Raw genomic sequence first — 17215 nt, forward strand, 5'->3', positions numbered from 1 at the left:
GAACACCTCCAGGGTCAGTGACTCCACCATTTCCCATGGACAGCCCATTCCATTGCCTGACCACTCTTTCAGAAAAGTAGTATTTCCTAACATCCAGCCTAAATCTCCCCTGGAGCAGCTTGAAGCCATTCACTCTAGTTCTACCACTAGTTACACGTGAGAAGAGGCTGACCCACAGCTCATTACAACCTCCCTTCAGGCAGTTATAGAGAGCAATAAGGTCTCTCCTGAGCATCCTCATCTCCAGACTGAACAATCCCAGCTCCTTCAGCTGCTCCTCATAAGGCCTGTGCTCCAGACCCCTCACCAGCTTTGTTGCCCTTCTTTGAACCCGCTCCAGGGTCTCAATGTCTTTCTTGCAGTGAGGGGCCCAAAACTGAACACAGTACTCAAGGTGTGGCCTCACCAGAGCTGAGTACAGGGGGACAATCACTTCCCTGTTCCTGCTGGCAACACCATTTCTGATGCAAGCCAGGATGCCATTGGCCTTCTTGGCCACCTGGGCACACTGCTGGCTCACGTTCAGCTGAGCATCAATCAATACCCCCAATTTTATCTGCTATATTATATTAATTATATTTAATGTTGATATTTAATAAAATTAAAAATATATAACATTAGTAGGAGAGAACAGTTGCCCTCTAAAAATGATTTACTATTGGCTTATTCAGATCGATTTCAGAAACTTGTCAACAGACACGTTCTGTGTGCTTGGGAGTATTAACACACTAGATGGTGTTAGCATGAAAATAAAAAGGAAAAGTGCTGTCAGCAGGAGATGATTGCTCTAGACCAGAAATAACATAACCAAGCATCTTAGCCCAGCTGATATCCTAGACTAACTAATTACTGAAATTGCAGAAGAACCCAGTTCAATAGAGAGTAGCTCTCAATACATGTATAACAAAGATTGCAAACTTCATTTCTCTCCAAACTTTTTTTCCTTAGCAGTAGACAAAAAGAGACTGTCTTCCAGCCCCACATTTTCAGGTGTCTGTTTCCTCCTTAGCGAGCACTATTGAGTCACCTGGTGATCTCACCTGATTTCAATGATGCAATAATGTGGGGTTCATAAGGAAAAGCAGTAAAGCTGGGTAGGGCTCTCTCTGTGGGGGAGGCATTTCAATATTTGAAGAGAGTGTGGCTTCTGGATGGAAGATGGAGTGGGTGAGTTTGGCTGGGTGACAGCTTTTAATCTTTTTCTTTTTAAGTTTTCCTGAAGTAAATACTAAGGGCTTAATGTTTTTTTGTTTGGTTGTTGTGTAGTGGTTTGGCAAATGCTAAGATCAATTGAACTAATTGTGTGAAGTATTTCACAAATGATAATTGGAGTCTCTTTTAGGGAGTTGAAGCATCTTAAATTATAAAAGTAAGATAACAACTTTGTCCTTTATTGTATTTCCAATATGCTTTGAAAATAACTCCCTGTTTATTTGTGTAGAACAGGATTATTTTTCTAGATGTAGAAACTATTAAAGCTTGCTCTGTAGCCCTTTTACAGTTAAAGCTGTGACTTCAGTTTTTTGACTGAAGGCTGTTTTCAACTACTTTTGGTATTCACATCTCATTTTAAAAAGGGTCCTAACTGATGTGTCTGGGTGGAATGAATTTGATAAGGAAGATGGATAGATATGGAATTCCTGAAGTGCAGTTATGGAAAGGAATTTTATCAGTTGGCTCTAAAGCATCTTGCTTGTAAAACTACGTATACAAGGCTATCTCGCATAAGTGCTGATACCACTGCAAGGTGTGATGTTATGCAGTGATGATGTGGGGGGGTAGTTTTCTGTGCCCAAATTGTAGTGTAGTGCTCCTGTATGGGTCCTGTTGTCATAAGTGATTAACTGTTCCTATGCTCTGGGAGTGCTACAAGGTCCAGGGGTGTAGGAGGAGCAAGGAGAACTGCTGAGGTATAAGGGCAGCTCCTAGAGAGCAGTGAGTCTCTTTTCTCATACAAAGCTATGTGAACAGTCCACTATACTGCTGCAGGGTGGGCTGAATCCTTGAGAGGAGAGGAAAGCGAATTTAGTTGTCTCTCTTCCATTACAGACAGCATAGGTTACACCTTCACATAAAAGTTTAAAGTAGATAGCCTCACTGAGCAGATCAGCCTCTGAATTCAAGCAAATGTGGTGTTGCTGACAAGCTTCTTCCAAGCTGTGTTCCTTACTTTTCTCTCTCCCCACCTGTTTCTTCACAACAGGCTAAGCAATGTGACATTTAACTGCAGGGTGAATAGTAGTAGAGGTGAATTGACAAGTTTCTGGTGAGTGTTTGAACATAGAAAAAATTTTGTGCCAGTATATTGTCTTTAGACAGCTGCAATTGTTTCCTCAGGAAATGGTTCTCTAAGCAGGAAACCTGTAAGTGCATGCAAGTGTAGTGGTGATAGCAAAGCTGGCTGATACCCTGTCTCATGTGCAGTGGTGTCTAAGCTTCTCAAAGCAAAGCCAGAGCTCAGTGAAAGGCCATGGCTCTACACTAAAATGCCTGCAAAAAGGAGGGGAAGAGGGGACAGGAAGATGCTGATGCTGTCTGTAATTCATACAAGTTCTAAGCATCTTTGTGTGGGAAGAAGTGGCTGTCCAGCATGCATCCTAGATCTGACAAAATCATAGCAAGGCTCATAAGACATAACTATCCTATAACTATAACAAAATGGGGAAAGACTGATGGCATTAATAAATTGATCTTTCCAGGATAATCATAGCTGGAAAGGAGTATATATCACATAGACAAAGGGTAAGGTGTTACACTTCTCGCAACTCAAACTGAATGCTATACTGAAATCACTAGGACAAACAACTTAGTAAAAAGCAGAAAGTACATGCAAAGCTGCTAACACTTGTACTTTATATGGTGCATATTCACACCAAGACAAGTGGGGAAAAAAAAAAAGCATGGTAATAAAGCAGATTTTAATCTGATTCCCCATGAGGTTGAAGAAATCTAGCCTCTTTGTTCAGATCCTTGTATAGCTATCTGTACTTTCTAAATAGCCTGAAACATGCCAACAGATGGATCAAGAGAAATTGAATATATTGAAGAACTGCATAAACTCACAGGCATGAGACTTTGTCTAATGAATGCAAGATCAGCTTGTAATGCAGATGAGAATACTGTGATTACTGTGCTTGAGTATTTCAGTGCATGTGTCTACTTCCAGCTGAAGTCTGAAATAGTTTTCTATCCATTTTGTAAGGGGTGCCCATGTTTTATTTATTTAGAGGAGCAGTTAGAATCCTACTGTTATATGATAAGAGTGGGGGTTTGGAATAGAGATGTAAATGTCTTGTTCAGAGCCATTCCTACTCCTTCCATTCCTTAAATAGGAAGGCAGTGAAGAGGGGTGGGGTTGCTTACTGGTGGAGCCCTGTCTTGTGCACTGTTGAACAGATCAGCTTGTGAGGAAGATAGCTTGCTTTCCTGAGTCACACCTGTGGCCTGGCTGCACCCTTTCTTGGTGGGAGGAGGATGCACAGTTCAATTAAATGCAGAGGCTGTAATCCAAACTCCTTGTATCTGCTATGTGTGTTTTTATGGAGCTGGTTCCCACTGCTGTTAGCATCCTTGATTGGCCTGGGTGTGTTTTCTTCTCTGCAGGAAAACCACTTAGGCTGTGAATAATTATTTCTACTCTGTAGAGAAATGGTTTTAACTCCCATGTTGAATCTCTAAGATGCAAGGCTTGGGAGGTCTGATGTAGCTTGTCTTGACCTTGTGTGGAAAGCAGCATGCTTTGTTGGCACGGGTGCTATGTGCTAAATATTCTGCATTGCTGCAGTGACAGAGGTGTGTTCTGATGTCTTTATGTTGCTGTAGTATCTGAAAGCCATGGGCCATTAGTCAGGTGACAGTTTGTGCCTAGATACTGCTGTGATTGATGACCTATAAATACTTGAGAGGAAAGAGGTGAGAGGGGGAGGGATAGGCAGATAGAAATGACCTTATCCCAGGAATTGGCCATCATGTGTATTTGACACAGAAGTTAAGGAGACTAAAAATTAATTTCTAATCAACTGAGAACTCAGCACAATAAAAAGAGGAACTAAAGTAGAAGCTCCCTTTCTTGAATTGTGATGTCAATATATTAAGTAGCTGATAAAAATCAGCAGGACACACAATATCCTTGGGCATGTGGAGTACTTAGAGCATACAAGGGGAAAAGCCTGTCTGAGGCTTAAAGTGTTATGTTAGGACCCAGGATTTGATCACTTTCTCCCTGAGGTTGTCATATCACTGTAGTCAAGTCACTTATCTGCTGTTTCCCTTTTTAAACATAGGTAATTTTCCACACTCAGTTACCTGGTAAAAGGTAATGTTGCTTTTCATAGTGAAAGTGCATTGGCTACTATAATAAATTCAAGTACTATGTCTAGTAGAAGATTCTTGCTAAGATAAGTAATTGTCTGTGATAGAAGGGGAAAACAGCATTTGTCCCTCTCATGTTTGCTCTGCACAAGACATTTAGTGCCAATTATGACCAGATCTCAAAAAAGAAGTCACTTTGAATCAGATACGCAAGGACAGTGTTTCTGCTGGTTTCCTTTGTGCTGGAAAGCCCTCTCTGTAAGGGAAGGGCCTGGGGCTGAGCAGCCTCCAAGAGTGTCTCCTTAAAATAACTCTCAGTCTGCGATGGGAAACTTGAAACAGGTTTTGAGGAAACTGTATACAATTGTTCAGGGCATTTAGGATGAGACCTTTTGGAATAGATGCTGCCCAACTCAAGCAATGAATGAAGTATGAGGCAAGGGCCACCCAGGTCCTCTTGCAAAGGAGTGGTTGTAAATCCACTGTTTATTTTACCATTTTCAGGCCATCTTTTTGTGGGGCACAGACTATTTTTTCCTGTTAGTAGAAGATGCTTCTGCAGAACATGTCAGTGATTCATAAAAGCCAAATATCATTGTCATGTCTACAACTTCTCGTATGTCTGAAGGGAGGCTGATGCTTTGTAGTAAACCTTTATTCTTTGATTTTTTTGGTATTGTTGCCAAAATATGCAGTGCTGGTGATGGTGTGCTCTGTTATTGAACAGCTGGGGGTAGTTGTGTAAGGGAACTGTTTGTTCAGGGTTTGAACTGGTGATTGAACACCTGGTGATGGGGTGTGGTTGGCTGAAGGAGCACAGGCAAATTGTTTGCACCTGTGCTCTCAGGGATCAGAAGACCTAGGTTGGAGTCACCCTGGGCTCATATGAGTGCCAGCCACCAAAGAGAGAGCATCTCTTGCACCTAGGCTACTTCCTGAGGAGTGCTGCAGAGCCAGAGAGCCCCTTCTCCAGTTGGGTGAGTTCTGTTCTTCTTTCTGTACAAGTCTGCTGGCCTACCTGCAGATACTTTGTCTGGCATTGCTGAGAACCTGCCTGAAGTAATTTTGCTTCTTTGTGAGCAGAATAACTGGCAAGCTAAATTCTATTCTGCTCTTGACTGCTTTGAATGTTGCTGCTTGAGGTTCAAGTGACCTGATTAGTTTCAGGTGTGATGTAGAGAAGAGAAAGGGCTTATGTTTCTGAAAGCATTACAGTATGTAAAATAGATTAGCATATAATTCACAGCACTGTACTGGGAGCTGTTTTCTACTATCTGATATTTGATTGCTATATATTTCTGTGTAAATCGATGCACTGAATCTTATGGCAGATGCCTCCCATTAAGCTTTGCTTTTTGTTTTTCTGATCAATTCTACAGTAAATGAACAAGTGTTTTTTCCTCTAGCATGTCTACACCACAAACTCAAAATGGGTTCTCACTCCAGATTAAGTAAATTAGTCAAAAGCTTAGAAAGAATACAATCACAGCATTGATTTGGGTTTGTTGGTGTTTCTTTTCCCCAGGCTATTATATCTTTCTGTATCATGTAGGCTGCAGAGTAGATTTTTACCTGATTTGAAAGGTATCTGTTTAAATTTGTCAGCTGCATGTCACAACTGCATTCCATTTTATCTCTATCAGCTGTCTTACGATACAGTTACTTCTCAGGCAAAGTGTCTTACTGTTGTATCTTGTATTTATGCATTTCTTTTTCTATGCTAATTTGATGTTTGATAAGTCATTTTTGGCAAACACGTTCTGTCAGTTTCTTACTAATGTTTGACTAAGTGCTTTCAGATAGTCTCTTTTTTTATGTTAGTAGTTGAGGAACTACTGTACTGAAGTAACTGTGTCAATTTCGAAGAAGTAAATTGATCTCATCTCTAGCCAAGGTCAGGATTCCATGCGACTTCAATCTCAGCAGGTGGTCACTTAGATCACATTATGGACCTCTTAGCACTGCCTGCTGGAGAAAGAAAAAAACAAAACCCTTAGGGTACAGCTACTTTCAGTTAAGAAAGTTGCTAGATTATTTTTAAAGGGGACAGTGCTAATCCTGTTGCAAACAAGAGCATAATCTGTCTGCTTATAATATTCTGCAATTTGTTAACAATGATTAGCCAAAAAAGCAGATGAGGGTACTCAGCTTCTGAGACAGACAGGTGTGTTCCTCAATGCTTCAAAGAGGAAAGCCTTGCAGTAATTCATTTGAAATTCTGCTTCTGCTTGAGAGCTGGGTATAAAGATATGTGCTTTCTTTAGCCCTCCTTTGTATAAGGAGAGCAGGGGATCATGTCAAGGATAAGGTCTATTACCTGTGTTGTCTTGGCTCATTGCTGTTGGAAAATAATGTAGCTTTTGTGTTCTGTACTGCTCACCTCTTGTGGAAGCCTCTACTACTGCGTCTTTGCTTCTGGAAGCATCCCTTCCACTGTTACCAAGCACTGGGTGCCACTGACAGGTTTTCTCCAAAGAAGAAATCATTTAGGCAATGCTGTCAGGGGTCATCTTGATAAGAAGCCTTCTGTGCTCTTCATAGGTATCTCATGACTTTGGCTCATAGTTTTCTTGTGTCCTGTCCTGTGAATGCTCTTTGGTATTCTCATATGGCAGGTGGCTATTACTTTTCTGTTGATGAAGCCCATTTTTGTACAAATGGGCAAGTCATTCATTACTCTTCACAGAAAGCCAGTAGTTTTCTTTGCTATGCCTGCATCAAAGTGCTATAAAGAAGCATGAAGGAAGTCAGAAGTCTCATGGAATAAATGTGATAGCTGAGCTTTTCTCAGGTAATGTTCACCCTGACTGTTTCTAGGCCAGGCAAGAGATATCTGAGGGACCTCTGCTGTGAATGTGGAGTGGGTGGGATATCTAGGACAGTCCTCAGGCTCAGATTCATGCTAATATAGCTGCAGCTAAAGTAGTCTGTTTTCAGGACTGAAATTCCTCAATACGTCTACAAAAATGTTCCTTATTGTGACATATGAGACTTGGAATATCAGTTCTACTGTCCAAAACCCAGAAGAGAATAAATGATGAAACAACCATATCTTATTATAAATTTAATTTTAGCAAGTATTGGCTTGGCTCCATGTGAACTTGCCAGGAATTTTGCAAGGTAATTTTCTGTCTATCTTAAAACCACCAACCAAACCCAGACTGAACTTTCCTCATGTAAAAGACATGTACTGGTGATCAAAGGGAAAATTTTAAATATGATTATGCTTTGCTTGTATTGAGTAGTACTAACCATGTAGACTGTAGTTACATGGGGGAGGGAAATCAAATGCAGACCTTGATGTGTTCTTATTAGATAATAACCTGCATTCGATCATGTTGTATATGGATTCCTTGTCTTTCTAGTGAGTTTCAGTGTGTAATAGCATAGAGGAAGAAGGAATAGGCTGCAGAGGGATGACTACTGTGATCAGTCTCTCAGCTCAGGTTTCCTGGGTGCTCTCCTTAGTAAAACTTCAGGTTCCCTGAATCTCCTGTTTGAGGCTGATCATTTCAAGAACCCATAAGCAAACTGAAAAGATTTCAAAATTAATACTAGATGAAGACCCCATATCCGTCTCTGCTATGCACCTGTCTGACAGAGACCAGATATTCCTTCTTTCCTTGCATTTCTACTCCTTTCTCTATACATGCTAAATCTGTTCTGATGGATGTAACTAGATATAGCTGCAGTGAGTGAACTTGCATGCTTCATGAAGTGGTTTTTTTTTTTTTTTTACTATTAGCAACCTTGTCTCTGAATTTCAGCAGCCATCAGTGGTATTTTAAACACAATAACATTTGTGGAAATTTCTATAGGCAGAATAGGGAGAAAATATGCAATACTGAGTAAGAAGACTTGTGACAGTTGGTGAAAACTTAGTTTTTTAGCTATCCTGCAGCAGTTTGAAACTTTGCATGTATATGTATTGCTAATGCTATTGATGCAATCAGCTTCATTAGATCCCAAGGACCAGAGAGCAAGTTAACATGTCATGAACTGCTATAATTTTAAGTAACATAAGATACCATCAGTTTTAAAAGTTGTAAGTTATTGCATCAGCTCTAAAAATGCATTGCATAATTTAATTTCATGACTAGAAACTAAAGCAGTAAGTATGTGACTATTTTTATTTGCTAATTGTCTAACACCCTTTTGCAATTGTGCTCTGTGCTCTATTTCAGTAACAGACTGATTAATGAACTTGTTAGCTCCAGATTTAAGTTTGTCTGTAGGCGGGATGCTCAAGTTGACACTGTGAACTGGTTCTAAAAGTGAAAGCAGCCAGTAGGCAATACAGAGTAAGATGGTCCTAAACACAAATTCAATTAATGCTTATTTTTTTCTGTTGTCCTGTAAATTGGGTGAGTCTGAATTACTACATATCTCTGTACAAATGGAGCAGTAACCAATGTGTTTTGTGTGTTGTGTGCTGAGTGATGCCTTACAGCTAGGAAAAGATAGCTTAGTTAAGGCTGCCTGTGCACGGCATTCCTTGTGTTTAGTGTTTTGCCAGCTTGCAAGAAGGAGCTGTAGTCCCTCATCAGATCAAACATCACAGCAGAGTATCAGTTTCCTTCAGCATAAAATGTAATTTCTTCTTGGTCTCTACCATTTAAAACACATTAATTCTTTAGCACTTTAAATATTACCATCATTTCTTTTGCTTATGAGGACTGGCTTTTATTAAGTCTAGATGGTGACTTGTATGTTCTGTAATAAAGAAGACTGTAAAATCTGTCAGACACCTGGACTGTCAGCAGTATTGTAACCCACAGCTCTACGTATGTGACATCTGTTTCAATGTTGTCACAAAATCACCTTGGTGGATGGGGACTGAAGCAGATGGACTGTGCTTTCATGTTTCATTCTGACAGCTGAGGTATGATAGAGGTAATTCCTTGAAGTATCATTACAACCAACCAGTGCAGTGGGGGCAAATATCTTCAGTCATCACTGATGCATCTGATAGCGTGCTTCTAGAAAGGGAAAAAACTGCATATCACACACCTGAGTTTCATCATTCTCAGTTACATTCTAGTCTTGGCATGGGTCTTCAGTATCCATTGGCTGGCAATCCCTTCCTTGTGAATTGGCTGTCCTGCAGCCTGGATATATTCTGTGCTGAGAGTGGTCTCCAAAGGCTGTTACTGAAATGGGCAAATATGGCAGAAAAGAACTTTTTTATTGTATATTCTCAATTCCTCAAAGCTTTAAAGTTTGAATCATCAGTTTCAAACCCAGCTGGATTTCATGCTTTTTTGTAAGACTGTTTTGCCAAAATACCAACAATGGTCTCAACTGTTGATTTGGCACAGCTGTGTTCACAGTGGTCTTCACAAAACAACTGCAATATTTAGAAAAATTCACAAGAAACTTGAGCTTGTTAAATACTTTTGTGCGAGGCATGACATTGAAAAGATTTTCCTCTGTTTTTCAATTTCTCAACTGTGGGAATTTCCAGTCTTCAGTGACAGTTTCTCTTATTGTTTTTTAAAAAACAACACAATGCAGCAAAAACAGTCAATCCTATTTTAGTAGTTTTAATAATAATGAAATTATTTTGGTCAATCCTATAGTTTCATGGAAGCTACAAATGAGTTTCTTATTATAAAACTGCTTGTTCATTCAAGTGGAAAGCAATCTGGTCCTGTTTAGCCAAACTGAATTTGCAAACTTGGACTCTAAAGGAAAAAAGAACAAATCACACAAAGTAGAGGTTCTCACACCCAAAAGTATTTACCCCCGGTGTTTCCTCATCTTGACACTATTGTTGTCCTGCTAGAAGCTCCAAGCCTCTCATCTGGGAATCATTTGAATTATGTCTCTAGTCATCCCAGCATCATTGAAATGGCTGTGAATTGATCTCTTCTAAGCTTGGAGGGCTGTGAGCTTTATCTTCCAAGTGTTTAGAGAGCACTTATAAAGATGGAGCAAGCCCGGCAATGTTACTTATTACATAGATACCAAAAGACAGAATGAGGCAGTTATCTAGATATTGAAAGTCCCATGACCACCAGCTTCTAAAAGGATTTTAGCCTCCAGAAGTTGATATTTAGGAAGGAGTGAGATTATTGCATGGCCTACATTGTTCTGTTTTCCTAGATCTTTCACATTTCTTAACCAGTTAGAGGTTATCTTTATGATAAATTTAGTTGTAGTTGGTTCTGTGTTTCACTTCTCAATATGTTACAGAAATGTCCACAGCAAGTAGACTAAATTCTTAATTGGCAATCCAGCAGTTACTTCAATTGTTTCATTTGACACATTCCTCTTTATGCTTTCCATTGAAAGAGGGGTGGCCAGCAGGGACAGGGAAGTGATTGTCCTGCTCTGCTCTTGTGAGGCACCATCTGGAGTACTGTGTCCAGGTCTGGAGTCCCCAATATAAGAAAGAGCTGTTGGAGAGGGTCCAGAGGAGAACCATGAAGATGATCAGGGGACTGAAGCATCTCTCCTATGAAGACAGGCTGAGGGAGCTGGGCTTGTTCAGCCTGGAGAAAAGAAGGCTGCAGGGTAACCTCATTGCAGCCTTTCAATACCTAAAGGAAGCCTACAGAGTGGAGGGGAATCAACTCTTTGAAAGGGTAGATAACTGCAGGACAAGGGGAAATGGTTTTAAGTTGAGGGATTTAGGTTGGATGTCAGGGGGAAGTTTTTTACAGAGAGAATGGTGAGGTACTGGAACAGGCTGCCCAGAGAGGCTGTGGATGCCCCCTGTTCCTAGAGGTGTTCAAGGCCAGATTGGATGGGGCCCTGGGCAGCCTGGTCTAGTGTTAAATGGGGAGGCTGGTGGCCCTGCATGTGGCAGGGTGGTTGGAGATTTGTCCTTGAGGTCCCTTCCAACCCTGGCCATGCTGTGATTCTATGTGAATCTGTGAGTGAAGCCATGCTAGATTATTCCTGCCAAGTGAGGTGCTGTGCTACATTCAGACAATTTCTCATCTTGAAGATTCTTTCATAAGTACTTTGTTTCTAGTCTACTCCTCAAGTAGTCATCTTGCTTCTGATAGCCCCTTGAGTCTTTTGGCTACTTGTGCTGACTATACTGACTGGGCTTCATCTCTTATGTAAATAGGGGAAAATGCCATTAGATTCTAAGCATACCTTGCCCTGGCTAATTAGGCCTATTCTGTATACTGGAGGATGCCTGTTAATTGGTCACTTGTAATCAGTGGCTGTCAGGGGAGTGCTTGGTAATAGTATGAACTATAACCAGAACCTTATCCCACATTTGGGGGTTTCTTCTGTAACTGCAGCAACAGTCTGACAAGTTATTTAAAAGATAAATATTTGAAACAAATGCATGGAAAGGTCAGCTGAAAGAATTTGAGCTGTAAAGCTACCACTTCAGGGAATAGAGAGAAAATGACCTCCTTTGCTGTGGTGGTTGTACTGAAATATTGCCAAGCCTTGAAATATTCACATGATTGGTTGGCTGCCAAAAATTTGTTATTCATGAAATGCTGAGTGTATACAAGCTTGTGGAGCTATTAGAGATCCTAATGAACTGCAATAGAGACTTGCTTTGCAAAAGGCAGAGGAAGTGGCTTGTTCTTCCAGCTCCTTTGTTTTAGTGGAGATCTGCAAGAGTGGGAAAAGAGTGCTAAAGATGCTTTATTTGAGTTGAGGGACTGGGTGACATTGCTCACGTGCACAGAAAGGTATTTGCCATGCAGGCAAGCCCTTCTCTCCAACTCACTAGACAATGTTGTTAGATTTTGCCTGAGTATGTGTGCACCAGTAGTGGTCCCTACTTCAGACCAGACTGCTCAGTTTTGGGTTAGTGATCAGTGCAGCCCTCCCTTCCCTGAATTCCCCCTCTCCAGGCTTTGCACATCTGACAAAGATGGCAAAGCTCTTGATTAGATGGAGAATCATGTCCTGCTGCTCTGTCACTCGTTTTTGGCTTATTCAGCTAAGTAGCTTACTGCTTTACTTGTAATTGCAAGGCATGCACCATTAACAAGCTACTTGCTTTCTCAAAATGAGGCTCTGCTCCATGTGTTACCATTCACATACTTTCTGATCACCAGAGCCAAAAGGTTTCTTTTATCATTGGCTTTCTGTCCTTTTTTTTGTCTTTCTTTCAAAGCATTTACAACTTAACTCTGATTTATTTTTTTTCCTCTCCCTTTCTCATTAAATTGAGAACTGCAGGTGAACTCCTAGCCAAATGTTCAAACTATTCAGATCTTGCTGTGAAAAGTCTTTGCCTGAATTTCCTCCATGTTCTGGCCATTAAGCTAATGCTAAAAAAGAATCTGGAAAGTGGTCTGATATTTATGGCTGGAGACTTGGCAAAATTTCTTAGAAGGAAACCAAATGGCAGCTTGAGGGTTGTGCTTTACAAAAATGCTAACAGACCATAGTTTTTGTTCATTGTCTTTCCCCCTCCTTGCTTGAGAGAAAGGTCAGGGCTCTTCAGTTTCTCACACCTTGGATACATATCACTATTGTGAGGATTAAATGTTGTTCTTGGGGTGCTGCATACTTCTCATGTAATTTAATATTTTCTAGGATAATCCTTGCTATAAAGGTTGGAAGGGAATATAAAACACATGTAATAAGAGTTTATTGAACTGTGCAAGTAGAACAATGTATCCAAAAAAATAGTAGAATCTGCACAAGGTTTTCACTGAAGGAACATCAATCTGTAAACATCAAATAAATTGGAAGAAGCTTGATTTGTTGAAAATGCACTAAAAATATTCTGACCTTTCCCATGAGCTCTGTGCTGTACAATACTGTGTAATGTCTGCTTTAGTATGTCAGAGGATAAAGGCTATTTTCTTATGGTATGCTAATGTTATATTTGAACATGCTATATTTAAACTAATAAAACATTATCTACTAACAAAGCCATTAGCTGCTCTGTATTGCTGCAAGGTAGTAAAACTGCAGCATGGGAGTGCGATTTCAGTTTCTTGAGTGGAGATTTCTGCATTTACAAACTGTCCTGGATAATACTTGAGACTATTCTAACTTCTGAATGGCAAGCCATTAGGACTTCAGCTTAAGTTCTGGGCAAATGCATATGCGTACTTTTTTCAGTCTGCTGGGAAAGATGCCGTGTGTTTGTGACAGCAACTTGGGCAGCACTTCGTGGCTGCCTGCACTTGTTCTGTGAAGCCAGAGCAGAAGCCCCTCTGACACACAAAAGGAATAGCTTGTCTTCATCTCGTAGCTTTTTTTTCTTTTGCTGGTTTTCCAACACAAGCAGAGGGACCTTGACAGGCTGGAAAGCTGGGCTCGGGTGAACCTAATGAGGTTCAATAAGGCAAAGTGCAAGGTTTTGCACTTGGGCCGGAAGAACCCCAGGCACCTGTACAGGCTGGGGGGAGTTGTCCTTGAGAGCAGCTCGGCAGAGAAAGACCTAGGGGTCCTGATAGATGAGAAACTTAACATGAGCCAGCAGTGCGCTCTGGCAGCCCGGAAAGCAAATGGGATCCTGGGCTCCATCAGGAGAGGGGTGGTCAGCAGGGATAGGGAGGTGATTGTCCCTCTCTACTCTGCTCTTGTGAGGCCCCATCTGGAGTACTGTGTTCAGGTGTGGAGCCCTCAGTACAAAAAAGACATGGAGATTTTGGAAAGGGTCCAGAGGAGGGCCACGAAGATGATCAGGGGGCTGGAGCACCTCCCCTATGAGGACAGGCTGAGGGAGTTGGGTTTGTTCAGCCTGGAGAAGAGAAGGTTGCGGGGCGACCTCATTGCAGCCTTTCAATATCTGAAGGGAACTTACTCCCAGGAGGGGAGTAAACTCTTCATAAGGGCTGATAAAAGCAGGACACGGGGAAATGGTTTTAAGTTAAAAGAGGGAAGATTTAGGTTGGATGTTAGGGGGAAGTTTTTTACTAGGAGGGTGGTTAGGTCCTGGAACAGGCTGCCCAGGGATGTTGTGGATGCCCCGTCCTTGGAGGTGTTCAAGACCAGGTTGGACGAGGCTCTGGGCAACCTGATCTAGTAAAGGTGTATGTTTGGTGGCCCTGCTAGGCAGGGGGGTTGGAACTACATGATCCTTGAGGTCCCCTCCAACCCAGGTCATTCTGTGATTCTGTGGCTGTCTGGCTTGATGCTCTCTCCATCGGCTCGGGCTCTGCAGGGCATTTGCCGGGCTCCGGCTGACCCCTGGTGGTAACTGAGCAACAGACCGGAGCCGGTGGGTCCTCCGGAGGCTCGGAGTGATGCTTCGTCTCTGTGTTTTGTCCTACTTCTGCAGACTCGTACAGAAGGTGGGAAAGATGTGTATATACTATATGCATATTACAATGATATGGATGATCCTGGTGCTGTACATGTGCAGCTGGTTTACTCTGTCCTCAGAAGGGTGTGAAAATCTGTCTGAGGGAGAGAAAGGCAGTTGCTTGTTGTCTGTCCCAATGACAAGAAACTACTTAGGAATAATCTCTTCTCCAAGAGTTATTGGGTGACAGAATGAGCTACCCGGGGGTTGATGGAGTCGCTGTCCTTGAGGGTATTCAAGAAACAGGGTGTGTAGGACTAAGGAAACGTGAGTGGGAAAATATGGGTTGTAGGTGGATATTGCACTAGATAATCTCAGAGGTCTTTTCCAGCCTTAATGATTCTATGACGTGTACCCCTTGATTGCTTGCATCAAGAGCCTCTCTGCATCTGGAGTGATGTCAAGAGAAATCAAATATTTTGGGAGGTGTACTTGGGCTGGAAAGGAAAGAAGAAATGACAATGATGGTGGGAAATAATCCCACTTCTGTAACTATTTCTATGGCAGATATAGTTCAGTAAATACCCCCTAGCAAATCTTTGAAAGGGGACTTTCATCTGCAGTGGTAATTACTCTGTTCTAAAATCTCTTATGTTTCTGAGGTGTGTTTATTTAAAGCCATGAGGAAAAAGTTAGTTCCAAACTTTTTAATGTTACTCCAGTTAGTAGGTGTGTGTGAAAAGTATGCAGCCATAAAAGAGCAATAAAGGCATCTGTGTGCAGCATGCATACTTCAGGGCTGTATTGTCCTGGGACTGGTCTAAGATGATCTTGAAGCCAAATCTCAGATCCAAGCAAAACTGAAAGCCCAGAACTTCTGTCTGGCAGCTGGGTGGTGTTATGAAGTCAGCTGTATTTAATTGCATGCTGTAGTTATCTGTAACCATGACAACTATTCCCAACAACAATAAATTATTCCACTTAGAGGTCTGGGAGCCAATTATCCTGTATGTTAAAGTCATACAGTGTAAGGGCTTCGGTGGAGGGAAAAGTCAGACCTCAATAGCTATGGAGAAAGCAGCTACCTCCTGTTGCTGGGGAGAGTTGGCCTAAAGCTCAGGTTTCTCGTTTGAGGAGATTAGTTCGTTCTGCCACACACACACAGGCTCCCAAGGTCTTCAGCTGGAGTTACCTGCACATAAAAGAGTGACTAATGTGGCAAAAACTTAAGTATTTAAGTCTCTTTAACATAATCTCCATTAATTTTTATGGATTAAGGAATTCTGTGTTAATGCAGTCACAGAGGCTTTTGAACTTCTGGTTTGCTAATTGGTGGATAGAAAATAATTCCTTTTGTATGTCCAGATAACTGTGGACTGTTAGCAAATTAAGGAATTAGAGAGAACTCTGCTTAAGGCTTTATTTATTGTCCTCTTGATAAACGTGTAGTAAGCACTGAAGAATTAGGAAAAATACCTAGAAATGGTTGATAGACTTTCAATGTGCAAATTGCCAAATCATCTAAGCTAAAAAGGTCAGAAAGGATGCTGTCAGAGGTAAACCTGCACTCTGTTCTGAAAATAATGAATCTTTAGAGCAGTCAGAAGAATGCAGAGAACAGGAACACAAACGTTGAGGTTACAGTCCTATTGCAACAACAATATTTTAAAAAAATTAGGCAAATTATCTTGCAACTCTGGATATTTCAAGATTCCTCTGCAGAGATTTGTTTCATCTGCAAGTTTTTCCTGGGCAGCAGCTGGGGATGAAGACACTCATTTGCATGGGAAGGTGCATGTATGTAGTGTAGGGAGGACTGCAGTAAGGAAGGCAGCCCTATTGCAAATAGGTATGAGCAAGATGGTGAACTTCTTTCTAAAAGGTGCTGGAACATCATATGCCTAAGCTCAATCTGTCTGAGAAAGAACTCTCAATACTGTGCCTGCAGGGAAACAGGATGTTGCTCAATAACTTCTGCAGAGTGCAGTGAGTGGAAGGGGGCACAAATCCCTCTCCATCTCACATAATTCAATTAAGCTCTTAGGTGGGGAATTGATGTCTGAAATAACTTCTCCTTATCATTGCTGTGTTACTTTCATTTGCTGCTGCCAACAGCAGCATAGGACAAACACTGAACCAGCAGCTGGCAATCTCTAATACATATGCTTTTATTGGTACAAAAATAGTGTCTAGAAATCAATGCTTTTCAGGATCAGAGATGTTTACTTCCTGAAATTTAAGATAGCACACTTGTTTTAACCATACATTCCTTGTGCTTCTTTACCTCTCAAGTTAAAACTATTTCAATCATTCCAGCCCTTGACTCTGCTTTACTGAAACTTCATAAACAAATTAGGTAAGCATGGGTTCTAAGGAAATCACAGTATCCAGAGAATAAAAGTAAGCATTGATGTATGTTTCCTGTTGTTCTAAGGTGAACTACGTATGAAAGGTAAAAATCATATGTTACAGTGTGAAAATGCCTGGTAGACTTCCAACAGCAAAATAACACAGCAAGAGCAGGATTTTCTCAGCCTAGTCTATTGCATTGAAATGGCTCAGCTGCATCAGTTGAGTGCTCTGCCTATGTTGTTGCAGGCACAGCCAGCAAATGTGTTGCTGTCATGCTCCTAGAGCACAGGCTCTGTGCATTGCTTTGATCTTAATGGGTAACACCTCTGGGAGAAAAAGAGGACCCTACTCAGCACTGCATCTTCAAAA

The 17215-nt window shown here is 41.3% G+C and overlaps 1 long non-coding RNA gene across 7 annotated transcripts in view; it reads left to right on the top strand.

The window, feature by feature from the left end:
• Nucleotides 1-1072: 1072 nt before the first annotated feature.
• LOC116231211 (uncharacterized) overlaps nucleotides 1073-17215 on the top strand; it is a 126148-nt gene continuing 110005 nt past the window's right edge. For 6 of the 7 annotated variants that reach the window (XR_016466054.1, XR_016466053.1, XR_016466052.1 and 3 more), the window contains exons 1-2: nucleotides 1073-1167; nucleotides 5159-5288. This is a non-coding gene — a long non-coding RNA (uncharacterized LOC116231211). Of the gene's footprint in view, nucleotides 1168-2203; nucleotides 2267-5158; nucleotides 5289-17215 lie in introns of all 7 variants that reach the window. The other variant, XR_004167412.2, reaches the window with a different exon arrangement.

Source organism: Phasianus colchicus, chromosome 4 (genome assembly GCF_987193195.1).
Source record: "Phasianus colchicus chromosome 4, bPhaCol1.hap1.1, whole genome shotgun sequence".
NCBI lineage: Eukaryota > Metazoa > Chordata > Aves > Galliformes > Phasianidae > Phasianus > Phasianus colchicus.